This window comes from Oryzias latipes, chromosome 8, assembly GCF_053564925.1.
Source record: "Oryzias latipes strain Hd-rR chromosome 8, Olatipes_Hd-rR_3.1".
Classification (NCBI taxonomy): Eukaryota; Metazoa; Chordata; class Actinopteri; order Beloniformes; family Adrianichthyidae; genus Oryzias; species Oryzias latipes.
In genome coordinates, this window is record NC_136244.1 from 28,128,171 (window position 1) to 28,136,763 (window position 8,593).

Here is an 8,593-nt window from a genome sequence, read left to right on the forward strand (position 1 = left end):
TAAGCCTGTCCACAGAGGAATGTTTTCAGTCTAGCTTTGAATGTAGAAACTGAGTCGGCCTCTCTTCCATGAGCTGGGAGTTTATTCCATAAGACAGGGGCTTGGTGGCTAAACGCTCTACCTCCAACCGTACTTTGACTAATTCTAGGAACCACAAGCAGTCCTGCATTTAGTGAGTGAAGTGTTCTGATTGGATGGTAAGGGACTATGAGGTCCTTAAGATAGGACGGGGCCATTCCATGTAAGGCCTTATAGGTTAACAGGAGGATCTTGAACTTGATTCTGGAATCAACTGGGATCCAGTGAAGTGAAACCAACACAGGAGTGATGTGATCTCTTCTGCTAGTTCCTGCTAACAATCTAGCTGCTGCGTTCTGAACAAGCTGGAGACTTCTTAAGGAACTCTTAGGACACGCTGCTAACAAGGAGTTACAGTAATCCAGCCTCGACGGAACAAATGCATGGATGAGTTGTTCAGCATCACTCTTAGAAAGTATATTTCTGATCTTAGCAATATTCCACAGGTGAAAAAAGGCAGTTCTACACGCCTGAGATATGTGAGCCTTAAATGATAAATCCTGGTCAAGTAAAACCCCAAGGTTTCTAACTGTGGAATTGGGGGCTATACTTATGCCATCCAGGGAGACTATCTGAGCAGACAGAGCATCTCTGAGGTTTTTAGGACCAAGTATAATGACCTCAGTTTTTTCTGGGTTCAAGAGGAGGTCATTAATTGTCATCCAGGTCTTGATGTCACTGATGCAGGCGTTCAGTTTCTCTATCTGGTCATTCTGGTCAGGCTTCATGGATAAATACAACTGCGTATCGTCGGCATAACAATGAAAATTAATGCTGTGTTTCCTGATTATGTTTCCTAGGGGTAGCATATAAAGCGTAAACAGGATGGGTCCCAAGACTGAGCCCTGTGGGACTCCATAGTTAACTCGAGTGCACTGAGAGGAATGGCCATTTACATTAACGAACTGATACCTATCAGACAGATAGGATTTAAACCACTGGAGAGCAGATCCTCTGATCCCTATGTCCTGCTCTAATCTATGGAGTAAAATACTGTGGTCGATAGTGTCAAAGGCTGCACTGAGGTCCAACAGGACCAGAATAGAAAGTAGTCCCTTTTCTGAGGCCAATAACAAGTCATTAGAGACTCTAACTAGTGCAGTTTCCGTACTGTGGTGAGGTCTAAACCCCGACTGAAAGTCTTCAAAGTGGCTGTTGTCCTGTAGGTGGCAGTAAAGCTGCTTAACTACAACTCTTTCTAGGATTTTAGAAATAAAGGGCAGGTTTGATATTGGTCTATAGTTGGCCAAGATGCTAGGATCCAAACTGGGCTTTTTCAGAAGAGGTTTAACAACTGCATATTTAAAAGACTGTGGCACGTAACCCGTTTCCAGAGAGGTATTTATCATTGTTAATATGGGATCATTAATTAGGGAAAAGGTTCTTTAAAAAGTCTAGTGGGAATTGGGTCTAACAGACACGTTGAGGATTTGGAGGACGTAATAATTGATGTTATTTCCGCTTCATCCACAGCAGTGAAGCAGTCTAATGTTACAGAGGTTTCTATGGATGCCTCCATTTCTACCGCTTCAGCCTGTTCTGGACTGATAGTAGGAATAACTTGATTTAACTTATGTCTAATATTTGAGATTTTACTATCGAAAAATGTAAGAAAATCATCAGAGCTGAGAGAAACAGGAACATGTGGTTCTACTGAGCTCTGACTGCGAGTTAATTTAGCAATAGTGCTAAAAATAAATCTTGGATTATTTCCATTCTCTGATATTAAGGTTGAATAGTACTGGCTTCTAGCTCTACGCAGAGCTTTTTTATAATTTAATAGGCTATGTTTCCAGATATCCAGAGACTGCTCTGAACCGGAGGGGCGCCATTCCCTTTCCAACTTACGGGTTTCTCGTTTAAGAGAACGAGTTTCAGCGTTAAACCACGGTGCTACTCGGTTTTGTCTGACGAACTTAGGTTTCAAGGGGGGCAACAACATCGAGTGTACTCCTGAGGGCTTGTAAGGCATCATTAACAAAGTGGTCATTTATACTAGGACTGATACTATGGGAGCTGGACTCAGAGTATTTTCTCAGAATATCACTAAGTACTGGCTGAACTGTGTGTTTAAACTCAGACACAGAACGGTCAGTTAAGGTTCTTCTAAGCTGTTTCTTATTCACTGGGGCAGAAGGATGTTCCAGTGTAAACTGGAAGGTAATCATAAAGTGATCAGAAATGATGGGGTTAAGAGGAAGGACACTCAGCTGGCTGATCTCTATCCCATGGGTTAGAACAAGGTCCAGGGTGTGCTTATGACAGTGAGTGGGTTCATTCACACTTTGGGTGAAACCAACATCATCTAATAAAGCTGCAAAAGCCTTTCCTAGACAGTCACTGGGGTCATCAACATGAATATTAAAATCCCCTAATATTATAGTTTGATCAGAATCCAAGACAATAGTCGATAGGAAGTCGGAAAACTCAGTTAAAAATTCTGAATATGGGCCGGGGGGGTGATAAATAATTATGAGTAAAACAGGTTTTTGAGTTTTCCTGTTTGGGTGATTTATAGACAAAATGATGTTTTCAAATGAATTATAAGCATTTTTAACTTTAGGGCTGAGAAGTAAGCTAGACTGTGATATTACTGCCAAACCACCTCCTTTCCCTGAAATCCTGGATTTCTGATAGTTAGCATAAGTGGGGGGGGGGGGGTTGCTTCATTCAATCTAACATAGTCATCCTGATGGAGCCAAGTTTCTGTTAAGGCTAGAAGACTAAGGTTGTTATCAATGATTAACTCGTTGACTAAGAGGGACTTGGAGGAAATGGATCTAATGTTTAATAAACCGCATTTAATGACATCATAATTCTGCTTGTGAGAACTGCTGTCTGTCACTGTAAGGTTTCTATGACGCGCTCCTTTCATTTGTCTTTCAGCACATAAGCTAAAGCTAGGACCTGCTTGACTTTCCCTGCATGGGTTTTGCACCGGCACTAACCCTAAGGGAGGCTCAGAGGAGCGTTTTACACTGCTGCTCTGCGCCCGGGTCTCGTCTCTGGATTGTCAGGTTAACAGACTAAGGCTAGCAGAAATGTTTCTAGAAAGAAGAGCGGCACCGTCCTGGGTGGGATGGACGCCGTCTCTCCGCATGAGACCGGGCTTCCCCCAAAACGTGCTCCAAGTAGTGTGTTTTTGGTGTTGATGTGTGTTTGCAGTGTTGATGTTTTTGTGTGTTTGTGGTGTTGATGTTGTTGTTTGTTTGTGGTGTTGATGTTGTTGTGTGTTTGTGGTGTTGATGTTGTTGTTTGTTTGTGGTGTTGATGTTGTTGTGTGTTTGTGGTGTTGATGTTGTTGTTTGTTTGTGGTGTTGTGTGTTTGTTGTGTTGATGTTGTTGTGTGTTTGTGGTATTGGTGTTGTGTGTTTGCAGTGTTGATGTTGTTGTTTGTTTGTGGTGTTGATGTGTGTTTGTGGTGTTGATGTTGTTGTGTGTTTGTGGTATTGATGTTGTTGTTTGTTTGTGGTGTTTTGTGTTTGTGGTGTTGATGTTGTTGTTTGTTTGTGGTTGTTACAGCTGGGGCTGTATTTGATTTTGTTTTGTTTGTTTGTTCTGTGTTTTGTGTGTTATTTTTGTATCAGAGTGGGACTTCTGTGTTTTTTGTGGATCTTTGTTTGTATGTCTGTGATTATTTTCAGGTGTGCTGTCAAGGGTGTGGCCTCCATTTGGACAAGCTGGTGGAGGCAGCCTTTAAAAGCACCATTTGGACATCCAGTCGGTGAGAAGGGTGCCTTGCAGCAAAAGCCTCCACTGCAGCTTGGCCCTCTTCTCCATTTTGTTTTGTTCTCTTCTCCATTTTGTTTATGTCTTCTCCACTTGTTTTAGTTTGTGTTGCACTTTGTAGTTCTTTGTAGTTTGTAGTTTTGTCTGTGCCCACTCTGTTTAGTCCTTTGGTTTATGATTTTGTTTAAGTGAAGCTGTAGGGGTGAACCGCCATTTTGTTTAGTACATGTTTTCTCCTGGTTTTGTTAGGTTAGGGAGGTTAGCGTTCTGTCTTTGATTTCCCTTTTCTTTTGTTGCAGGTAAGATTACATGTTGCAGTTAGTTGGGGTTTTGTTTGTTGTTTTGGCCTGGGTTCACCCTGAAGCCTTTTAGCTTCACTTTTAGTTATTGTTGGATTGTTGATTTGTAAATAAATTGGGTTATTTTATGGAGACATTCGTTTGGTGTTTTTTGTTACAGTCAACTTCAGTAGCCAAACCTTTACTTTTTATGTTATGCCCCCCCTAGCACCCCTAGACACAAAGGGGGCGTAACAGTGGTGTTGATGTTGTTGTGTGTTTGTGGTGTTGATGTTGTTGTTTGTTTGTGGTGTTGTGTGTTTGTTGTGTTGATGTTGTTGTGTGTTTGTGGTATTTGTGTTGTGTGTTTGCAGTGTTGATGTTGTTGTTTGTTTGTGGTGTTGATGTGTGTTTGTGGTGTTGATGTTGTTGTGTGTTTGTGGTGTTGATGTTGTTGTGTGTTTGTGGTATTTGTGTTGTGTGTTTGCAGTGTTGATGTTGTTGTTTGTTTGTGGTGTTGTGTGTTTGTGGTGTTGATGTTGTTGTTTGTTTGTGGTGTTGATGTTGTTGTGTGTTTGTGGTGTTGATGTTGTTGTTTGTTTGTGGTGTTGTGTTTGTTGTGTTGTTGTTGTGTGTTTGTGGTATTGGTGTTGTGTGTTTGCAGTGTTGATGTTGTTGTGTGTTTGTGGTATTGATGTTGTTGTTTGTTTGTGGTGTTGTGTGTTTGTGGTGTTGATGTTGTTGTTTGTTTGTGGTGTTTATGTTGTTGTGTGTTTGTGGTGTTGATGTTGTTGTTTGTTTGTGGTATTGGTGTTGTGTGTTTGCAGTGTTGATGTTGTTGTGTGTTTGTGGTGTTGATGTTGTTGTGTGTTTGTGGTATTGGTGTTGTGTGTTTGTGGTGTTGATGTTGTTGTGTGTTTGTGGTGTTGATGTTGTTGTTTGTTTGTGGTGTTGTGTGTTTGTTGTGTTGATGTTGTTGTGTGTTTGTGGTATTGGTGTTGTGTGTTTGCAGTGTTGATGTTGTTGAGTGTTTGTTGTGTTGATGTTTTTGTGTGTTTGTGGTATTGGTGTTGTGTGTGTTTGCAGTGTTGATGTTGTTGTGTGTTTGTGGTGTTGATGTTGTTGTTTGTTTGTGGTGTTGTGTGTTTGTTGTGTTGATGTTGTTGTGTGTTTGTGGTATTGGTGTTGTGTGTTTGCAGTGTTGATGTTGTTGTTTGTCTGTGGTGTTTATGTTGTTTTGTGTTTGTTGTGTTGATGTTTTTGTGTGTTTGTGGTATTGGTGTTGTGTGTTTGTGGTGTTGATGTTGTTGTGTGTGGTGTTGATGTTGTGTTTTTGTGGTGTTGGTGTTGTGTGTTTGTGAAGTTGATGTTGTGTTTCTGTGGTGTTGTTGTGTGTTTGTTGTGTTGATGTTGTTGTGGGTTTGTGGTGTTGATGTTGTTTGTTTGTGGTGTCTTGTGTTTGCAGTGTTGATGTTGTTCTTTGTGGTGTTGATGTTGTTGTGTGTTGTGTTGATGTTGTTGTGTGTTTGTGGTGTTGATGTTGTGTTGTTGTGTGTTGTTGTGTTCATGTTGTTTGTGTTGGTTTGTGGTGTTGATGTTGTGTGTTTGCAGTGTTGATGTTGTTGTGTGTTTGTTGTGTTGATGTTGTTGTGTGTTTGTGGTGTTGATGTTGTGTTTCTGTGGTGTTGTGTGTTTGTTGTGTTGATGTTGTTGTGGGTTTGTGGTGTTGATGTTGTGTTTCTGTGGTGTTGTTGTGTGTTTGTTGTGTTGATGTTGTTGTGGGTTTGTGGTATTGGTGTTGTGTGTTTGCAGTGTTGATGTTGTTGTGTGTTTGTGGTGTTGATGTTGTGTTTCTGTGGTTTTGTTGTGTGTTTGTTGTGTTGATGTTGTTGTGGGTTTGTGGTATTGGTGTTGTGTGTTTGCAGTGTTGATGTTGTTGTGTGTTTGTTGTGTTGATGTTGTTGTGTGTTTGTGGTGTTGATGTTGTTGTGTGTTTGTGGTGTTGATGTTGTTGTTTGTTTGTGGTGTTGATGTTGTTGTGTGTTTGTGGTGTTGATGTTGTTGTTTGTTTGTGGTGTTGTGTGTTTGTTGTGTTGATGTTGTTGTGTGTTTGTGGTATTTGTGTTGTGTGTTTGCAGTGTTGATGTTGTTGTTTGTTTGTGGTGTTGATGTGTGTTTGTGGTGTTGATGTTGTTGTGTGTTTGTGGTGTTGATGTTGTTGTTTGTTTGTGGTGTTGATGTTGTTGTGTGTTTGTGGTGTTGATGTTGTTGTTTGTTTGTGGTGTTGTGTTTGTTGTGTTGATGTTGTTGTGTGTTTGTGGTATTGGTGTTGTGTGTTTGCAGTGTTGATGTTGTTGTGTGTTTGTGGTATTGATGTTGTTGTTTGTTTGTGGTGTTGTGTGTTTGTGGTGTTGATGTTGTTGTTTGTTTGTGGTGTTTATGTTGTTGTGTGTTTGTGGTGTTGATGTTGTTGTTTGTTTGTGGTGTTGATGTTGTTGTGTGTGTGTTTGTTGTGTTGATGTTTTTTTGTGTTTGTGGTATTGGTGTTGTGTGTTTGCAGTGTTGATGTTGTTGTGTGTTTGTGGTGTTGATGTTGTTGTGTGTTTGTGGTATTGGTGTTGTGTGTTTGTGGTGTTGATGTTGTTGTGTGTTTGTGGTGTTGATGTTGTTGTTTGTTTGTGGTGTTGTGTGTTTGTTGTGTTGATGTTGTTGTGTGTTTGTGGTATTGGTGTTGTGTGTTTGCAGTGTTGATGTTGTTGAGTGTTTGTTGTGTTGATGTTTTTGTGTGTTTGTGGTATTGGTGTTGTGTGTTTGCAGTGTTGATGTTGTTGTGTGTTTGTGGTGTTGATGTTGTTGTTTGTTTGTGGTGTTGTGTGTTTGTTGTGTTGATGTTGTTGTGTGTTTGTGGTATTGGTGTTGTGTGTTTGCAGTGTTGATGTTGTTGTTTGTCTGTGGTGTTTATGTTGTTTTGTGTTTGTTGTGTTGATGTTTTTGTGTGTTTGTGGTATTGGTGTTGTGTGTTTGTGGTGTTGATGTTGTTGTGTGTGGTGTTGATGTTGTGTTTTTGTGGTGTTGGTGTTGTGTGTTTGTGAAGTTGATGTTGTGTTTCTGTGGTGTTGTTGTGTGTTTGTTGTGTTGATGTTGTTGTGGGTTTGTGGTGTTGATGTTGTTTGTTTGTGGTGTCTTGTGTTTGCAGTGTTGATGTTGTTCTTTGTGGTGTTGATGTTGTTGTGTGTTGTGTTGATGTTGTTGTGTGTTTGTGGTGTTGATGTTGTGTTGTTGTGTGTTGTTGTGTTCATGTTGTTTGTGTTGGTTTGTGGTGTTGATGTTGTGTGTTTGCAGTGTTGATGTTGTTGTGTGTTTGTTGTGTTGATGTTGTTGTGTGTTTGTGGTGTTGATGTTGTGTTTCTGTGGTGTTGTGTGTTTGTTGTGTTGATGTTGTTGTGGGTTTGTGGTGTTGATGTTGTGTTTCTGTGGTGTTGTGTGTTTGTTGTGTTGATGTTGTTGTGGGTTTGTGGTATTGGTGTTGTGTGTTTGCAGTGTTGATGTTGTTGTGTGTTTGTGGTGTTGATGTTGTGTTTCTGTGGTTTTGTTGTGTGTTTGTTGTGTTGATGTTGTTGTGGGTTTGTGGTATTGGTGTTGTGTGTTTGCAGTGTTGATGTTGTTGTGTGTTTGTTGTGTTGATGTTGTTGTGTATTTGTGGTGTTGATGTTGTGTTTCTGTGGTGTTGTTGTGTGTTTGTTGTGTTGATGTTGTTGTGTGTTTGTTGTGTTGATGTTGTTGTGTGTTTGTGGTGTTGATGTTGTGTTTCTGTGGTGTTGTTGTGTGTTTGTTGTGTTGATGTTGTTGTGGGTTTGTGGTATTGGTGTTGTGTGTTTGCAGTGTTGATGTTGTGTTTCTGTGGTGTTGTTGTGTGTTTGTGGTGTTGTGCTTTTTGATGTGGAGTTGGTGGAGGAGGACAGGTGGTTAGTGAGGTGCCCCCCCAGGAACCTGTGGACCTTCTCCACAGCAGCATTTATGTCTTTTCTATGAGACGCTTAATGTGTGCAGAGAAGTGGGTCAGGGTTTGAGACGGGTAAAAAGGCTTTTTTGTATTTGTAGCCTTTGTTGGTGTTGAAGAAAAAAATAAAAGAAAGCAGACATACTTTGTGGAGTCCGTGTGAACTTCCTAACCAATGCTTTCAATCCCAATATTTGAAACAGTTTAAAGCTCAGGTTCTGATCTTCTGCTGCAGCAGAACCGTTTGTGGAGTACTGAGATTTTGCGGCTCTGACTCGGTTTTGTCGGTAAGAAACTGGATCAAATGGATCTGTCAGAGGTTGCAGGTTCAGCTGTTGAATCAATAAAATCCTTCTAAGTACACACACTCACGCACACACACTCACGCACACCCACACTCACGCACACACCCACCCACACACACACTCACACACACACACACGCACACAGCAGCTGATTAGAAAAAGCTCAACTGTTCCTGCTGAGCCATCAGGTCAGAAATCTTTGT